The 18,356-nt window shown below is 40.1% G+C and overlaps 1 protein-coding gene across 2 annotated transcripts in view; it reads right to left on the minus strand.

Annotated features, from left to right (window-relative positions):
- LOC117508633 (cell adhesion molecule 2-like) overlaps positions 1 to 18,356 on the minus strand; it is a 717,110-nt gene that overhangs the window by 181,472 nt on the left and 517,282 nt on the right. The window lies entirely within an intron of this gene.

Below are 18,356 nucleotides of genomic sequence, written 5' to 3' on the forward strand. Positions count from 1 at the left end.
TCAGCATCCACCTGCAGCCACTGACTGGAGTCTTTGGGGGGAAGAACTGTATTGTCGTCACTCCCCAATCTCCCTCTGTGCCCATATATTCTGCACCTGCCCCAGTTTACCATGTGAATTGGTCATAACACTGTTCCTGCTTTATTTATTTATGTACAACAGAAGACTGAAACAAAGACTTTAGTCCTGAAACCGATTTAAAAAATAGAGATGCTTGACTGATTTGGTATCACATTCAAAATACCTACAGCTGAACAATTTTAAGAAAAACATAACTTGCAGTGACCGTAATAGGTTATTTACATAGCACTTTCAGGTTAGAATGCTTCAAAGGTTTTTACATTATAAACACATCTAAGCACAAACACCTTAAACTTCCACCTGCTGTAAACAGGCACAGACGGCACCACAAGTATAACTGGCTGGTACTTTTCACTACCTCATTTTTGTGATCAGTGCCTGCATCCTCTAAATAACAATACCACTTGTCCTGGTCTAGTAAAATGTGGTGTGGTTGACCCATAGAACTGTTGTGTTGAAATTTTCTGGCACCAGAAAGTGTTTGCACCCTGAGGACAAGCAAAAAACAGGTCTAAACACATGTGCTATCTCGGTCTGTGGAAAAAAGGACCTTTTCCTGACTTTTGCAGAGTGGTGTTGGATGCTCGAGAGGATGCAGCCAATCATGGCCAGGCAGAAGCTCCATGGGGCAATCGAATGAGGTGTGAAAAGTGGTGTCTCGCACTTCACTAACTAGCTAAAGGTTGTTCTTCACAATGGGGAACATAGTGACTGTGAAGGCCCCTGACACTTGCATGACTTTCTTGCACGTACATGCATGCCCTGTGTCATGCAGGAAAGTAAACTCATCGTTAACAGGTGTAGACTGAACGTGAGAGGTGCACCGGCGCACGCAATTGTGGAAATTGAAATGTTCAAAAAATCTTTCACGCATAAATGTTGTGCAACATTGCGTAATTTAGTCGCCAACACTACATGCAGCTTGTCAAGTTGAGTAAAGAATGAACAGTGCAAGTGGCTGTGTCAGCGCACCGCATCAGAGCGCAGCTCGTCTGAATGATTATAACGATATGTTGAATCTATCACAACATACTTTTACAGCTGCACACAAGAAGTAAAGAACAGGAAACAGTTTTACCAAGCCATGACAATGTAAACATGACAAAAAAAAAAAACCTTTTTAGACAGCTCCAAATGCTTTCTCCACATCGTTCAGCATGTGCGTGAAAACAGCTGTGGCTGGAACGTTCCTCTGTGATTCAGGAAGCAATTAGAGCTGTTTTCAGCAGCCAACTTGCTGAGAAAATAATAATCAGCTAATAATAAGTAATATAATAAGTACTTTATATATGCAGCGTCCAGCACACGTGTGGCAGCCAGTGGAACGACGATGTGTGTGACAGTGCATTGCATTCAAGTCGTGCAAGTGTCAGGGGGCCTGACTCTCACCAGCAATATACAGAAGACATCATCTTTTTGAAAAATTATTTTAAGCTGTAATGTCAGGTCTGTTTTTTTTTTTTTTTGTATTACTTTTTTATGATCTCGACAAACCCAATTTTTCTCCACTAGTATTGTTCACATTGCAATCAAACATAAGAATTAAGTATTCATTCATCTGTCATTCATTTTATGCCTTTATCCAGGATAAGGTTACGCTGACAGCAGGTCAAGCAGCTCAATCCACACTTCCCTATCCTCAGCCAAGTCCTGTAACTCTTCCTGGGCTATCCCGAGGAGTTCCCAAGCCTGCTGGGAAACAGAATCTCTCCAGCGTGTCTTGAGTCATACCCGGGGCCCCCTTCCGATGCCAATGTTCCACTGACTTCAGTGAGAGGGTGATGGAAAAATTCCATCTCCAGTGGCAAATTGATGTTTTATTTTTAAGGAGGAGAAAAAATGGACTGCAAGATTGAATTGATAATTTAAGTGCAGAATCACATGATTTCAAACAGGTATGAACTTTTGAAACTACCATCAGAACCAGGTGTCGGATACATGATTTGATACATATCACAATACTAATCTTGCAGCAAGGTTCACACTAATTATGTAGAAAAGCAATATATGGTGAATGTTTAACTTTAACGAAACAAATTATTTTGATGGATAAATTGCAATTCTTGATGTTATCGTTTCCTTTTTGTAGGTTTTCTAAATCATTTTATGATTGTTCTGGAAAAGGTCATTATTACTCTTTGCACTAGCTGACTTTTCATGGCTTCAAGATACTTACTTAAAAAAACAAACAATACAGTTCAAGTACAGGCTCCACAATGATGTATCATTAACCCCAGCCCAGTCTCACGTATTTGTTCATGCCCCATCACAAAAAGCACTCCATTTTCATGACACGTTTCTTTTTTCATTTTGCTATTTGGTAATCCTCCCCATTCTCTCCCCTAAACATAACCATAACCCCCCCATACCCTTCCCATTACCCCACATTTGTGACCCCGAAAGAAATTGTGCCCCATCACAAAAAGCACCCCAATTTTCATGCCCCATTATGAACCCATAGATTAATGTACTTCGTAATGGCCACCGCGAACTGCTGTGAGGACTGGATTGTGCACTCCACCTCCTGATGGAACTAACAGAAGTCTTGAAGTGGGGTGAAGCTGGTCTAGATCATACAACTGCACTTATGAGCACTGTTTCTGACTGGCTTATCAAGGCAAGGCCAAAAGCAAGTCAAGTCAAGTCATAGGTCACTGTTTTCTGTCTGTGGTGGCACCTTCAAATTCAAAGAGCAACATCAATCAGAATTGTTGGATATTAACTAGGTGAACCACCCTCAGTCAAAACAGGTCAAATTAAGTTCATATATCTAGGCTCACGGTCAAATCACAGGGCATCATCAAAACTACACTAATGACCATATCTCGGTAAGTACATGAGATAGCACCAGAACATCAATTACTTGGTAGCTCATCCTGGCCCATGGGGTCTTGAACAGTCATAAAATCAGTGTAATTACATTGCTGCCATGTTGCACAAAATCACACTAAATGACAACCAAGTATGGATTTGAGAGCTGAGCAAGCAGATATAGTTTTATTGAAGAAAAAAAACAACAGTGTAAACAGTTTGTTTACAAGGTGAAAATCAACAAACAAATGACCAAGTTTTGTTCCTGAAGGGGAGTTCTATCTAAAACATTAATCAGAAATGAAATCTCAGGAGAACTGAGGGAGGAAATATAGTTTTTCTGAAATGTGGACAGACAACAGACATTGTCATTGCTCACCTGGACTTCAGCCCGGATTGAGCTAAAAATGTTGCTTTGCACAACCTTCTGCTGTTCTTGGAGCCAGCAACATCTGACATCTGCTGCCAGTGACGTCAAATGATGACCGCAAGCAAAGTCAAAACAATTAGCTAGTGGCAGCAAGACAAAGAAACAAACAAGGCATAAGCATGTCTTGAATATTCTATTTTCACAGAAATTTCTCATGCCCTTGGACACACGCGTGGTTGCACTGGCCATGAATTTCTATGAATTGTTGTGAAATTGCTAATCTCCTGACATCTTTGTCGGACTGTGCTCCCACAAGGTTGATTTCATTCCATCCAATTCAATCTATTTTAGCTATATAGCACCAAATCACAATAACGCGGCCTCAAGGCGCGTCACATGAGTAAGGTCTAACCTTACCAACTCCTCTGAGCAAGCACACAGGCAACAGCGGTAAAGGAAAACTACCTTTGGTAATAATGAGGAAGAAATGTCAAGCAGACCAGACCAGATGGGTTACAAGGTTTTTGTGCTGTTTAGGCTTTGTTTTTATGGTCTGATTAGTCTGGATTTTAGATTGTGCAGTCTCTGTGACTTCTCTAGCTGGGTGTTTTCTGTTTGGGCTTTATCGGTCCATATTTCTCGTCTGTCTCTCTTGGTGCTTGGTGGGGGGCGTTACACTCTGTTTGGGCCACACCCTGTTCTGGATCTTTCCACAGGTGTTTCCAATCTGCTGCTCATTACTATGTGTATTTAAGCTTCACTGGTTGAACTGGTTATTCGCCTGATCATTGCGCCTTGTCCATGTTGTGTTTTGACCACCTGCCTGTTTATACCAACTACGCCATTTGCCTGATGATTCGGATCTGTTTGCTTGTTTTGGACTGCCTTTCTGTGTACCGGACCTCACTGATTTATTCAGTAAACACCTCTTTGACCCAGAGCTACTGTGTCGAGTCCCGCATTTGTCTCCAGCCTTCTCTGTTTGACAGATCTGATACATACCCTGTGACCCAATGTCTTGAAGGTAAATTGGGTATAAACCCAGTGTAACACCCTAGATAGGATGCTAGGGCCAGATATAGACAGACAAACATGGTCCCATGCACACTCATCCCCGTGGTCAATTTAAAGACACCAATTCATCTAACCTACAAGTCCTTGGGAGTAGAAGGACGCTGGAGCACCCGGAGGGAACCCATGCACACACCAGGAGAGCATGCAAACTCCCCACAGAAAGGGCCAAGCAGGAAGTGATCCCATGACCTTTCTTGCTATGAAGCAACAGTGCTAACCATTAACCCGCCAGACTACCACTCACTAGTCATTGGTTTTAAAAAAAACAATTTTGATCTGGGAAATTTTCTAATTCTCCATGCAGCGACTTTCATCAATCACTCTTTGTATATGCAACACCTTTCCCATATTTTATCATTATCACACATTTGGTCAACAGCTCAAGGGAGGTGGATCTGCTAGGGTGGGTGGGTGGGTGGGGGGTCAGGCCACCCAGATTTGCCACTTCAGCTGTGTGTATGGACAAAAATATTTGAGAAATGCTTAGAGCACCTTGTTTGGTAAAGGTAAAAATGGGTTCAACTTGGCAAGAGCATGGTCTACCTAATGAAGTGGCCAGTGAGTGTACACACAGTGTGAGTTGGCGGGGTTTCTCTTGATTTAACACATCTGCTTTGCAACCGCCCATGCTATGCCTGAATATGAAGGTGACATTATCTCTGCCTCTCTCAGGTACAGTTCACCACGAGGACATTTCCACTATGGGAGCAGCTGTCTGCCTCATTAGTCAAGCTCACATAGGGATTGGATGAGAATGGGACAGAGAAAGGTCTGCGGACCTTCCTTGACCTCGATTGTCCTGATGGAGAGCATTGTCAGCTGGTGGTGAAGACGAAGCCGACTATAAATAGTAATAGGAAAATTATTCTGTGAGTGCTCATTAGTTATATACTCATTACTATGGAAAACATATCAACAAGCACATCATCATTTCATCACTGCAATATTTCTAGCTGGACAGATGTCAACTGAGTGTAGTAAAAAAAAAGAAGCTATATGCTATTATATTGAAAAAAACAGATGTGGATGTATAGTGTGTGGGGTCTTGAATTCCATAAGGAGGTGATATTGTCGGTTCCTGTTTAACTTTCAACTTTTTTGTCATGTTATCTCCCCACTATATTCCCTGCTTGTCTCCAGCATATACTGTTAAAGTATTCACAGAATGGTTACGCCAAAAAAAAAAAAAAAAAAAAAAAAAAAAAAAAATCAAAAATGCACACAGCTGAAATCCTGTTTAATTATGCCTATGAGGCCAAAAAGGGTTGTTGGCATAATAAGAAGAAGTCTGGCTGTGTCCTGGGCATTGTTTTCAAAGAAATGTCAGGTTTGCATGCGCTGCAGCTAACTGGGCTTCACTTAATGCATTCATGAAATTCCACTGTCTTGACATTCTGTAGCAGTCGAGAGTGCAGCAAATGCTGTCCTTTCTGTGGAAACATAATCCCTAGTGCCAACTACAGAGTGTATTTTTTTTTTTTTTTTTTTTTTTGGAGATGGTGATTGGATGGCGGCTGGCTTATTTCTGCAGTATGCAGTATAGTGCCAAACAATATTCTGGAAAGTTACTGAAGCACAAACTGCTCCAAGGACTCGACATTGTGCTGCGTGCCCTGTGCAGTGACCTGTCTATTTAAAAAAAAGGCACATGTTCAGGTCTATGTGTCGAGGAAAGATATTCCAAAACACATTTCATTTATGCTGTGTAACCTAAGCTACACCATATATTTAAAATTCAAAATGGAATTGGCAAGTGTTTTCTGCCCCCTGCCACAGCATATATAGCCGCTGTATAACTGACGTGTTCTGTGATCTGCTTTGACAGAAAATAAGTACCTGCCAGGCAGAAATTTATATTTTCTTTCTCGCTCTCTCTCTTTGGTTCCATGATTGCATACCTGTCAGAATGATGTTTCTTTTTGTAAATAGAGAACTTCTCTGCATACAGCCAAATGATCACTGAGGATACATTTGCAGGATACACAGAATTAAATGAAGCATATTTTATAAAACTTTATAACAAAAGGTTACAGGTAGCCTGAAATAGAAATCTCCAAATTTTAAGCATCAGATCAATGATCTTAAAAAAACATAGAATATAGAAATATAGAATTTAATAATGAGCCAGAATTCACAATATTATAAATCTTCAGATGTAAAACCATTTTGTGTGTGCATTTATACAATTAAAAAAAAAAAAAAAAACATTTCCTAAAGCTCTTTGCAGGAGAAAATGCACACACAAGATGTTAGAGCTTCTAAAGATGAGCTGTCCATGGTGCTGATGCTGTGCAACACAAGAACGTGGTGTGGCATGTTTAAATTACTGTTAGATGTCTCAAAGCAAAAATTATGGCACATGACTGTTACAAACAACATATAAAAGTTATACATATTAAATGAGCATGTATCCATCATACTGTGTGTCAATAATTCAGGCTGCTGGTGGACGTGGTGTAATGTGGCAACTGTGCAATGCAATTATGTCAGTATAGACCAAAATCTCTCTCTGAGATGTGTTTCTAGCACCTTGGTGAATCATGGCACAAAGAATTAAGGCACATTTTAATCCAAAATTGCTTAAAATGTTTAGATGGGCACATTTGCAACTTGGTTAAGGTTTTGTGTGTGTATATATATATATATATATATATATATATATATATATATATATATATATATACACGGGTGATTCTTAGACTACAGGCACTTATTATGTCCTTTGATCATATTGTATGAAAAACAGAAAAAAGGGGAAATTTCACACTTTTATAGTTATCTTTACAATGAAAGTGTGTTAGGAAATTTGTTCTAGTAGTCTATGATAACTTTTTCACCTTTTTTCAGCATCATTATATGCAAATATTGCCGTTTTGTGCTTGTCCCACACCCAGACTTTTGATCTTCAATGATAAAAATGAATGGTAAAGAAACGTTTTTTCTAATGTTTTAAAATATCTCTGAATAAAATATCAGTAAAATAATCAAAACATAATTGGGGTATTCAATGTCATACAACTGTTGTGATTTTTTTTAAACAAAATGTAGTTGTCCCACACTATTGCCGTAATTTCCACCACAACACTGTAATGTCCCTAAACAGTTTGTATGAAAGATTGTTTGGGTAGTTTCTATGGAGATAAACAGTGACATCACAGCACATGTATATAGCGCGAAATCACAACAAACAGTTGCCCCAAGGCGCTTTATATTGTAAGGCAATGGTGTGGTGGAAATTACATTTACAAGGCCAATAGTGCCCGTAGTTAAAGAATCACTCATATATATATATATACATACAGTGGGGGAAATAAGTATTTGATCCACTGTCAATTTTGCAAGTTTTCCCACCTACAAACAATGGAGAGGTCTGTATTTTTTATCATAGGTACACTTCAACTGTGAGAGACAGAATCTAAAAAAAAAAAAAAAAAAATCAGAAAATCACAATGTATGATGTTTAAATAATTAATTTGCATTTTATTGCAAGAAATAAGTATTTGATCCCCTAGAAAAACAGACCTTAACAATTGGTACAGAAATATTTGTCTGCCATTAGAGAGGTCAGATGTTTCCTGTAGTTCTTGACCAAGTTTGCACACTGCAACAATGATTTTGGTCCACTCCTCCATACAGATCTTGTCCAGATCTTTCAGGTTTTGAGTTTCAGCTCCCTCCAAAGATTTTCTATTGAGTTAAGGTCTGGAGACTAGCCAGGCCACTCCAGGACCTTGAAATGCTTATTACGAAGCCACTCCTTAGTTGTCCTGGCTGTGTGTTTGGGGTCATCGTCATGCTGGAAGACCCAGCCACGACCCATCTAAATGTTTTTACTGAGGGAAGGGGGTTGTTTTCCAAAATGACCCCATCCATCCTCCCTTCCATACGGTCCAGTCATCCTGTCCCCTTTGCAGAAAAGCACCCCCAAAAATGATGTTTCCACACCCATGCTTCACGGTTGGGGTGGTGTTCTTGGGATTGTACTTATCCTTCTTCTTCCTCCAAACGCGATGAGTGGAGCTGATAACAAAAAGCTCTATGTTGGTCATCTGACCACATGACCTTCTCCTATGCCTCCTCTGGATCATCCAGATGGTCACTGGCAAATTTCAAACAGACCTGGATATGTGCTGGCATGAGCAGGGGGTCCTTGTGTGCCCTGCAGTATTTTAAACCATGACGGCATTGTGTGTTACTAATGTAATCTTTGCAACTGTGGTCCCAGCTCTCTTCAGGTCATTGACCAGGTCCTCCCATGTGCAACCCCAGCAGCTAAACACAGCTGTTGGTACAGGGCACAGGTGGGTCCCATGCTAAAGACACTGTGCATGATACAACCCCAATTCCAATAAAGTTGGGAAATTGTGTAAAATGTAAATAAAAAGAGAATACAATGATTTGCAAATCCTCTTCAACCTATATTCAATTGAATACACCACAAAGACAAGATATTTAATGTTCAAACTGATAGACTTTGTTGTTTTGTGCAAATATTTGCTTATTTTGAAATGGATACCTGCAACATATTTCAAAAAAGTTGGGGTGGGGCAACAAAAGACTGTGAAAGTTGATGAATACTCAAAGAACACCTAATTGGAAACAGGTGAGTGTCATGATGGGTATAAATGGAGTATCCTGAAAAGACTCAGCCATTCACAAGCAAAGATGAGGTGAGGATCACCACTTTGTAAACAAATGTGTGAAAAAAGTGCAACAGCTTAAGAATGTTTTGCAACGCTCAATTGCAAAGAATTTAGTGATTCCATCATCTACAGTCCATAATATAATCAGAAAATTCAGAGAATCTGGAGAACATTGTACACATAAGCGGCAAGGCTGAAAACCAACATTGAATGCCTGTGACCTTTAATCCCTCAGGCGGCACTGCATTAAAAACCGACATCACTGCGTAAAGGATTTCACGGCATGGGCTCAGGATCCCTTCATAAAACCATTGTCAGTTAACACAGTTCGTCGCTACATCTACAAGTGCAAGATAAAACTCTACCATGCAAAGCGAAAGCCATACATCAACAACATCCAGAAATGCCGCTGCCTTCTCTGGGCCCGAGCTCATTTTAAATGGAAAAGTGTGCTGTGGTCTGATGAGGCCACGTTTCAAATTGTTTTTGGAAATCATGGACGTCATGTCCTCCATACAAAAGAGGAAAAAGACCATCCAGATTGTTACCAGCACAAAGTTCAAAAGCCAGCATCTGTGATGGTATGGGGGGGTGTTAGTGCCCATGGCATGGGCAACTTACACATCTGTGATGGTATGGGGGTGTGTTAGTGCCCATGGCATGGGCAACTTACACATCTGTGATGGCACCGTCAATGCTGAAAGGTACATCCAGGTTTTGGAGCACAACATGCTGCCATCCAAGCAACGTCTTTTTCAGGGACGTCCTGCTTATTTCAGCAAGACAATGCCAAGCCACATTTTGCACGTGTTACAGCAGTGTGGCTTTGTAGTACGGGTACTAGACTGGCCTGCAGTCTAGACCTGTCGCCCATTGAAAGTGTGTGGCGTATTATGAAGCACAAAATACAACAACTGAGACCCCGGATTGTTGAACAACTGAAGTTGTACATCAAGCAAGAATAGGAAAGAATTCCACTTACAAAGCTTCAACAATTAGTGTCCTCAGTTCCCAAATGCTTATTGAGTGTTGTTAGAAGGAAAGGTGATGTAACACAGTGGTGAACATACCACTGTCCCAGCTTTTTTGAAATATGTTGTGGCATCCATTTCAAAATGAGCAAATATTTGCACAAAAACAATAAAGTTTATCAGTTTGAACATTAAATATCTTGTCTTTGTGGTGTATTCAATTGAATATAGGTTGAAGAGGATTTGCAAATCAGTGTATTCTGTTTTTATTTACATTTTACACGTCTCAACTTCATTGGAATTGGGGTTGTAACATGCACAGTGTCTTTAGCATGGGAACCACCTGTGCCCTGTCCCAACAGCTGTTTTTAGCTGCAGTTACACAGAGTTTTCAGTCACAGGACAGGTTTGGTCATATCAGATGGCATTCACTCGTGCTACGTATCAACACAATCAGCACACTATGGATCCAGCTTGGGTCCTGAATGACAACCTCACAGACAGAAATCCATTCCATCTCCACCTCCCAAAAAAAGAGAAATTCCAGCCATTCCCTGGCATGAGCCATCTCAGATCTGGACCTGGAGGCAGTGCAGTGACTGACTATTTAAAGGACCAAATAATTTTTTGATAACAACAACCAAGCCTCTGAGTGCAGTACTCATCTTTGATAAATGTGTGGCATTAAAATTCATTATTTATGATACAATTTGTGTAAATAATTATTAATAGATAATTACTACTAAAACTATCAATAGGCAAATGTAATAATGCTCAATGAATTCGCACTGCAATGTTTCAAAATCCTGCCCCCCTGCGGCAGGCCTCCGTTCTTCCCAAGCTGGCAGGTGGCGGGACTCCAGTTGCAGCGGCTACCACACACTCACATCGCCTCAATTTGGAAAATGGACTGTTTCAAGTTTAGTGCACATAAACAATGTCAAATGTATATGTGTTGTCCTAATTCTGATGTGTGCCATTATTACGGTAAACAAGTAATAACTGTGGATTAATTGCTGTTTGTCTGTGGAATGTGAGTGCGGAAATCTCGTTGTAATGACAATGATAATAAAAGTTATCCATCCATCCATCCATCCATACTCACACTGTAAACGTCCACTGATGATTCAACATTATACCATCAGACTGTGGTGCTCTTTGTTCAGTAAAGTTTGGAAATTTTAGCTCGTTCAGCTAATAACAGTTGTCAAGGCAAACTTTGCTAGCTAAAGACACTGTTGCATAACACAGTGAAAACAGGTATCTATGAGCAGCAATATCGTTTCATGCAGAGAAAGCGCACTACTGTTGCAATGTTTGCTCTGAGGGCACTGATGGAGAAGTATAGAGAAGGCTAGATGGAGTTGTATGGTGTGTTTGTGGATTTAAAGAAAGCATATAACAGGGTGCCAAGAGAAGAATTGTTGTATTGTATGTGGAAGTCTGGAGTGACAGAGAAGTATGTGATGGCAGTACAGGACATGTACATGGTCACTGTGACAGCAGGAATGACAGATTTGTTCAAAGGTGGAGGGGAGATTACACCAAGGATCAGCTCTGAGTCATTTCTTGTTCGCAATGGTTGATGTACGAAATCAGATAGGAGTCTCCATGGACTATGATGTTTGCAGATGACATTGTGATCTGCAGTGAGAGTTGAGAACAGGTTGAGTCTAGCCTGGAGATGTGGAGATATGCTCTGGCGAGCAGGGATATAAAAGTCAGTAGGAGCAAGACTGAGTACATGTTTGTGAATGAGAGGGAGCCCAGTGGAATATTGTGGTTACAACGAGTAGAGGTGGTAAAAGTAGATGAGTTTAGATACTTGGGCTGAACTGTCCAAAGTAATGGAGAGTGTCACAGAGAGGTGAAGAAGAGAGTGCAGGCAGGGTGGAGTGGGTGGAAAAATGGTAAATGGACTGCATTTATATAGTGCTTTTCAATTTGCATCAGATACTCAAAGCACTTTACAAATAATGCCTCACTTTCACCCCGATGTGGGGGTGCTGCCATACAAGGGGCTCACTACACACTGGAGAAAGGTGGCAGGAGTGATTTGTGACCAAAGACGATCTGCAAGCGTGAAGGGCAAAGTTGACAAGACAGTAGGGAGACCAGCTATTTTGTACACCTTAGAGAAGGTGGCACTAACAAAAAGACAGCAACCAGAGCTGGAGGTGGCAGAGCTGAAGATGTTGGGATTCTCTTTGGGAGTGATGAGGATGGGCAGGATTAGGAATGAACATATCAGAAGGACGGCTCAGGTGGGACGGTTTGGATTCAAAGTCAGAGAGGCAAGATTGACATGGTTTGGGCATGTGCAAAGGAGGGACCCAGGGTATATAGTGAGAAGGATACTGATGATGGACACACCAGGCAGGAGGGGAGGGAGGCCAAAGAGGAGATTTATGGATGTGTTGAGGGAGGACATGCAGGTGTTTCGTGTGACTGAAGAAGATACAGGGGACAGGGTGAGATGGAAAGGATTGATCTGTTGTGGCAACCCCTAACAGTAGCAGCCAAAGGTAGAAGAAGAAGAAGATTAAAAAATCATGACAAACAGCCCTGATCATTGTGCATTCATTCAGCATCTGTTGGGAGGTCATGGCATCATCAGTGCAGTGTTTGTGGTCTGTGCTTGTATTTGAGCATCCTCTAGCCTTGGAGCCTCTTATGTGTTTTTCAGGTGCAGCTCTATAATTCGTGGTGACCATGAAGACAGTGGTATGTAGTGCACAATGACTTAGCATGCCTTATAAAGTCCTGGCATGCACTGTGCATTTCTTTGGGATCCTCTGGCATTCTCCACATTTTCCTGCTTACACAAGCAGACAGCCAGCAGAAGGCAGAAAAGTGCTTCCAAAAATGTTTTTTTTTTTCTGCTTTTTTTGTTACAAGCACGCATCTATGCTAGATCAAGTCCTTATATAGTAAGGTTTCACATCAGGGGCGATGTCAAAAATAAAAATCATTTTTGGCCATTTTTGGGCCAAAACCCTCCATTTTTGGGTCAAAATTCAAAAATGGTCCAATCCTTTTGATAGGCATATCAAATTACTCGTCTTGATGAGTAGAGTTCAAAAATATACACTCAACAAAAATATAAACGCAACACTTTTGGTTTTGCTCCCATTTCGTATGAGATGAACTCAAAGATCTAAAACTTTTTCCACATACACAATATCACCATTTCCCTCAAATATTGTTCACAAACCAGTCTAAATCTATGATAGTGAGCACTTCTCCTTTGCTGAGATAATCCATCCCACCTCACAGGTGTGCCATATCAAGATGCTGATTAGACACCATGATTAGTGCACAGGTGTGCCTTAGACTGCCCACAATAAAAGGCCACTCTGAAAGGTGCAGTTTTATCACACAGCACAATGCCACAGATGTCGCAAGATTTGAGGGAGCGTCCAATTGGCATGCTGACAGCAGGAATGTCAACCAGAGCTGTTGCTCGTGTTCATTTCTCTACCATAAGCCGTCTCCAAAGGCGTTTCAGAGAATTTGGCAGTACATCCAACCAGCCTCACAACCGCAGACCACATGTAACCACACCAGCCCAGGACCTCCACATCCAGCATGTTCACCTCCAAGCTGACGAACACGGTGCTTGCTGTTATTCCGGCTTGGCGAACAGAATAGCTTCAACCCTTGGATATCAGTGTGAGCAGAGTGTTTAAGTTGACGCTGAGAGCTGCGTGGGAGCACTGGGTGAGCGACGGCGGAGGATTAGCGTGTGCACTTGGAAGGAGCTGGCATCGATGATTGTGAAAAGCGTTTGAAGCAGACGAACATGGTGTTTATTCCGGGATGGCTAACAAAACAGCTTCAACCCTTGGATATCAGTGTGAGCAGAGTTGACGCTGAGAGCTTCATGGGAGCACTGAGTGACGGCGGAGGATTAGCGTCTGCACTTGGAAGGAGCTGGATCGACACCGCTGAGTGGTCATGAGCTGCGCAGGTAGGTGCTGCATGGTTCGGCTCGCAATGTGGTCCGCAAAATATAAACATATCCGTAGGTAAAACTCAGCTCACGAGAGGGCACTCGAGGCTTGTGTGACTGTTCCTGCGACTTCTGACTACCATAGAAAAATAAAAATTTCAACGTTACTGATAACTTAACAAGACAACGGAGAAGGCCCGAAAAAATGCCACCAAAAAGAAAATCATAATCTGCAGATTACAAGTTACGACTGGTAAAATATGCATCCGAAAACGGTAGCCGTCACAATATTATCATCTGAACTTTTCATGTTAACATACCTGTATGTCCATGGGACTTATAGTCCAGTGCAACTTATTTATGGTTTATTTTTCTTTATAATGGATAAAGTGGCTGGTGCAACTTATACTCCGGTGCGACTTATAGTCCGGAAAATACGGTACTACAGTAATGGGTGGGTAGTACATATTACTTTTCTGGAGTATAAGTAATGGGTTATTTTATTAATTTGAGAAGTCCTGCAACTTATACTCTGGTGTGATTGTATAACAACAACAACAACAAAAAAATCATGAATTCATTATTACCTCCACCAAGGAGGTTATGTTTTCGGTCGCGTTTGTTTGTTTGTCTGTTTGTCTGTCTGTCTTTCAGCAGGATAACTCAAAAGGTTTTGAACGGATTTTGATGAAATTTTCTGGAGTGGTTGGAAATGACAAGAGGAACAAGTGATTAAATTTTAGTGGTGATCCGGATCACGATGCTAACACGTTAGCATGTCTATGGCATTTTCAATGTTAAAAGTTAGCATTAAGCAGTTGCAGCTGTCATCACGTTCAGGTGCATTTGTTTTCAAATTGTAATATTTCTTAAATTTATTTTTGTTTATATATTAATAATCTAATGATTATTAATACAATTTTAGAGAAAGAGACAAAAAGAAATAGATCACTGTGCCAAGGAGGGAATCTCTTTAGGGCCAGTGACCCTATGGCCTTGTTTAGAGAAGTGTTTCATAAATGTTAAAAAATTCATATATTTGCAGTTTAGTTGAATAATAAATTGAATTTTGTCTCTTATTTGTTTTTGTCTATAAGCACATGCAATATCAATATCAGTGCTCAGATGACAGTAGCTTCTGGGAAAGGTGCAAGTTGCACTAAACTATGATGCCTAAGGATACATGCTATCCAGTCACAGCAGATGACTTTTTTTACTACTGAGCAAACATCATTGTTAGATTTTTTTAGGTTCAATGATTCCACGGCGTGTAGATGGTATGCCGTCAGTGACCCCATGGCCTTGGCGGAGGTTTGCACTCTCTGAGTGCTTCTAGTTAATAATAACTGTTATAATCACTATTTATACAGGACTTTACCAGGAATCAAAGCACTAAATAAATTAAACTACCAACAATTATTCCGCAATAATACATAAAAAATCTCATATTCAAGAGTTGATATTGCAGAAAAAAGGTGAAACTTTGACTCCATTGCAACTTGCAATCCAATGTAAATTGTGTTTTTTCTTCTTCAAGAGGTTTTTTTTTTTTTTTGGACAGGTGCATCTTATATTCAGGTGTGACTTACAACACAGTTACTTAAAATACAATAACTGACTTTCCTTGCATACTAAGTATTTGGATGCAGGGCTGCTCTGCCTTTAATGATGCAAGTGATCTGTCAATTGCCCCATTTGCAACACTTTTTAGGCTCTTTTTTATGTCTCAAGCAAAACATTCTATAACATTACATGAAAGCAACAAGAACTTTATTCGTTGAGCTTGGTGGCAGTGCAGTATATAACTACCTGTCATCACTTTGGTTAAATGACTGTAATGTTACAAAGGCCCGCGAAGGACAGAGGCAAACCAGGCTCAAAAGATTAATAAGTGACAATATTAAGTCTGCACCTTGATCACAGATATCCATTTAAAAGAGAATAATGGCTAATATCTTTCAGATATATTCAAATTGTATCCAGCTTTTGAAATGACTGAGAGATGATGGTGAAATTAGTGAGCTGCTTTCCATCTGCATCAAGGACGAGATAATGAGGAAGCTGAAAGGAAGCGTGAGAGACAGCTCGTACGTTATTCACAACTTCTGCTTTGATAAATATCACCTACCAGTTTGAAAACACTCTGCAGTCGTTACTGCTTTTCTGTGAAGGTCCTGTCATGTTAGAAGACAGCTGCTAAAAGACCTTTGTTGTGAATAGGATACGTTTAAAAGTTCAAATACAGTCAGATTAATTGCATGGTGATGCCTGTATTCCACGGCTTGCATGTGTGAAAAGGGTAAACAGTCAGACAGCAGAGTATGACATGACACCGTGCAAACCACAGATGTTCAATCTCAAAACATACAAGCTTTCAAGCACAGCTATGAATCCTCACAAACAAGCATGGAAACAATGATGGAAAGTACCTGTAACCCTGCTTTAAGTGTAGTGAAAGTACACGGATAACATGAGAAATATCGGTGCAGTGACCGTAAAGGACTATTTACCACATTTAGCATTAGATTTTTACCAAACGACAAACTCTGTTGCTGAAAACTGAAGCCAATGTAGAAAATATCCTGCATTTTCTTGAATGAGCACTTGAGGCTTGCTCCAAATGAGAGACAGTGTCCATAGAACAGACCCCTAGCCAAGATATGAAATTGTTTTTTTTTTGTTTTTTTTGGTGAAAGTGGACCTTTGTCAGCAGGGTGTCTGGGAGAAAATTTGGGGAATTTCATATCCAAGGATGTATTCTGGAGGGTTTTTTCATGACTGTTTTCTTCCCCCAATTTAGTTGAACTACTTAATATCTGGTCTGGTATTTTTTTTTTGCACATTTTCACCTTTTCTTTGCCTTTACCCCAAAGTGATATAACAGCCTACATGTTTGTTATTTCGATAGCTCTTTACAGCAGCCAGACAGTGTCCAAACTGTTTTACAGTAAAATTACGGAACAGGAATTCACAAAAATAAAAGCAAACATAGAGGAAAATTAAGGCGGCACATAAAACCAAACATGTCACAGTCTCATATTTTTTTGGAGAAACAACGGATATTAGCTAGCATTGCTAATTACATTCTAGATTAACATGTCATTCCAGCAGGGGGCAGGAAAAACATCTTTATATTAAAAATGTAAGTGCATGTGTGTTTTTGTTTAGTAAATTCAACGTAAGTACATAATATCTATCTGTAAAGCAAGATGTGTAAATGGATGCGGAAAGGACTCTGCTGCAGGAACAGATTAACTGAGTGGCTTGATGACACCCCCCCATTTAAAAAAAAAAAAAAAAAAAAAAAGCCAAGTTGTATTTAGATAACCGTCTGATATAACCGGTGTCAAAATAAAGAGAACACTGCCATGATCTATTGGTGCCGGGCAAATACTGCCATGAACACTACTGGCCAGTAGATGGCAGTAGAGACCGTGAAAACATGCCAAAACAAAATTCCAGATAATCCGTGTCTGCTACGTTTAAGATGCGTGGAATTTAATAAACGCAAACTGAATTTCAGACATCTTATATATATTACTCTGGAACAAAGACAACAGACAGTGTTTGAGATATGCAGGACTCTAAATAGCAAACAGGAATCGATTGCAGTGATTCCAACTGAAAATAATGAGAAGCAGCCTGAGCTTCTTCTGGCATTTTTACATAAAACAAACACAATAACAACGTCTAAACGCAGAGAATATATTCACGAGAGTTTTAGGCACAATATACAAAGAGTTTAATACTGTTGTCCGTGTCAAGCCTGATCAGAGAGTCTCAAATGCATTTCTTCTGTCGTGAATGTACTGACATTACCCATAATGCACTGCAGGGCACAGCATCTCCACACTAAAACCTTCAAAATTAGTGCATTACTTTAAAACTAAAACATATATCTGATATTTTCACTTTATAAAACTTCAGACGTGACGTTAATTTAAATAACTTGTCCGAAATGAGCTTAGTAAAAATTTTGACCATAAGTTAAAACTGTATGCCTCTGGATGACTTGGGTGATGTTGCCAGTGTATCAGTAAGAAGTCAAAAGAAATGAGCTTTTTTTTTTGTGGCCAGTTTGCCTTTGCTTGTGGAGGATAGAGTGGTTCCATAGAACTGGGCATTTACTACAAAACGTTTAGCAAGCAGGTACTCAACTGATTTTAGGTTTCATAAACGTTTGTAACTATTCGGCTTTGTTTACCATGTCTGCAAAAATATCTTAGCGGTCCAAAAATTATCGGACCAAAACTTATTGGAAGATAATTAGCCCGCTAATGGTTTTCAAAATTATCTGAAAAGCTAATCTGATACTGAACACCTTATCTTTGATAGTTAGTGGATTAGCGGAATTGTGCCCACCACTGTTCTCTGCTCAACTCCACTATGTGCAGCTTTTCACTATGTCAATGTACAGCCAAAATCAAAAATTTAACTTTCTCCAGTGTTACAAT

The sequence above is a fragment of the Thalassophryne amazonica genome, chromosome 4 (assembly GCF_902500255.1).
Source record: "Thalassophryne amazonica chromosome 4, fThaAma1.1, whole genome shotgun sequence".
In the NCBI taxonomy this organism is placed as follows: domain Eukaryota; kingdom Metazoa; phylum Chordata; class Actinopteri; order Batrachoidiformes; family Batrachoididae; genus Thalassophryne; species Thalassophryne amazonica.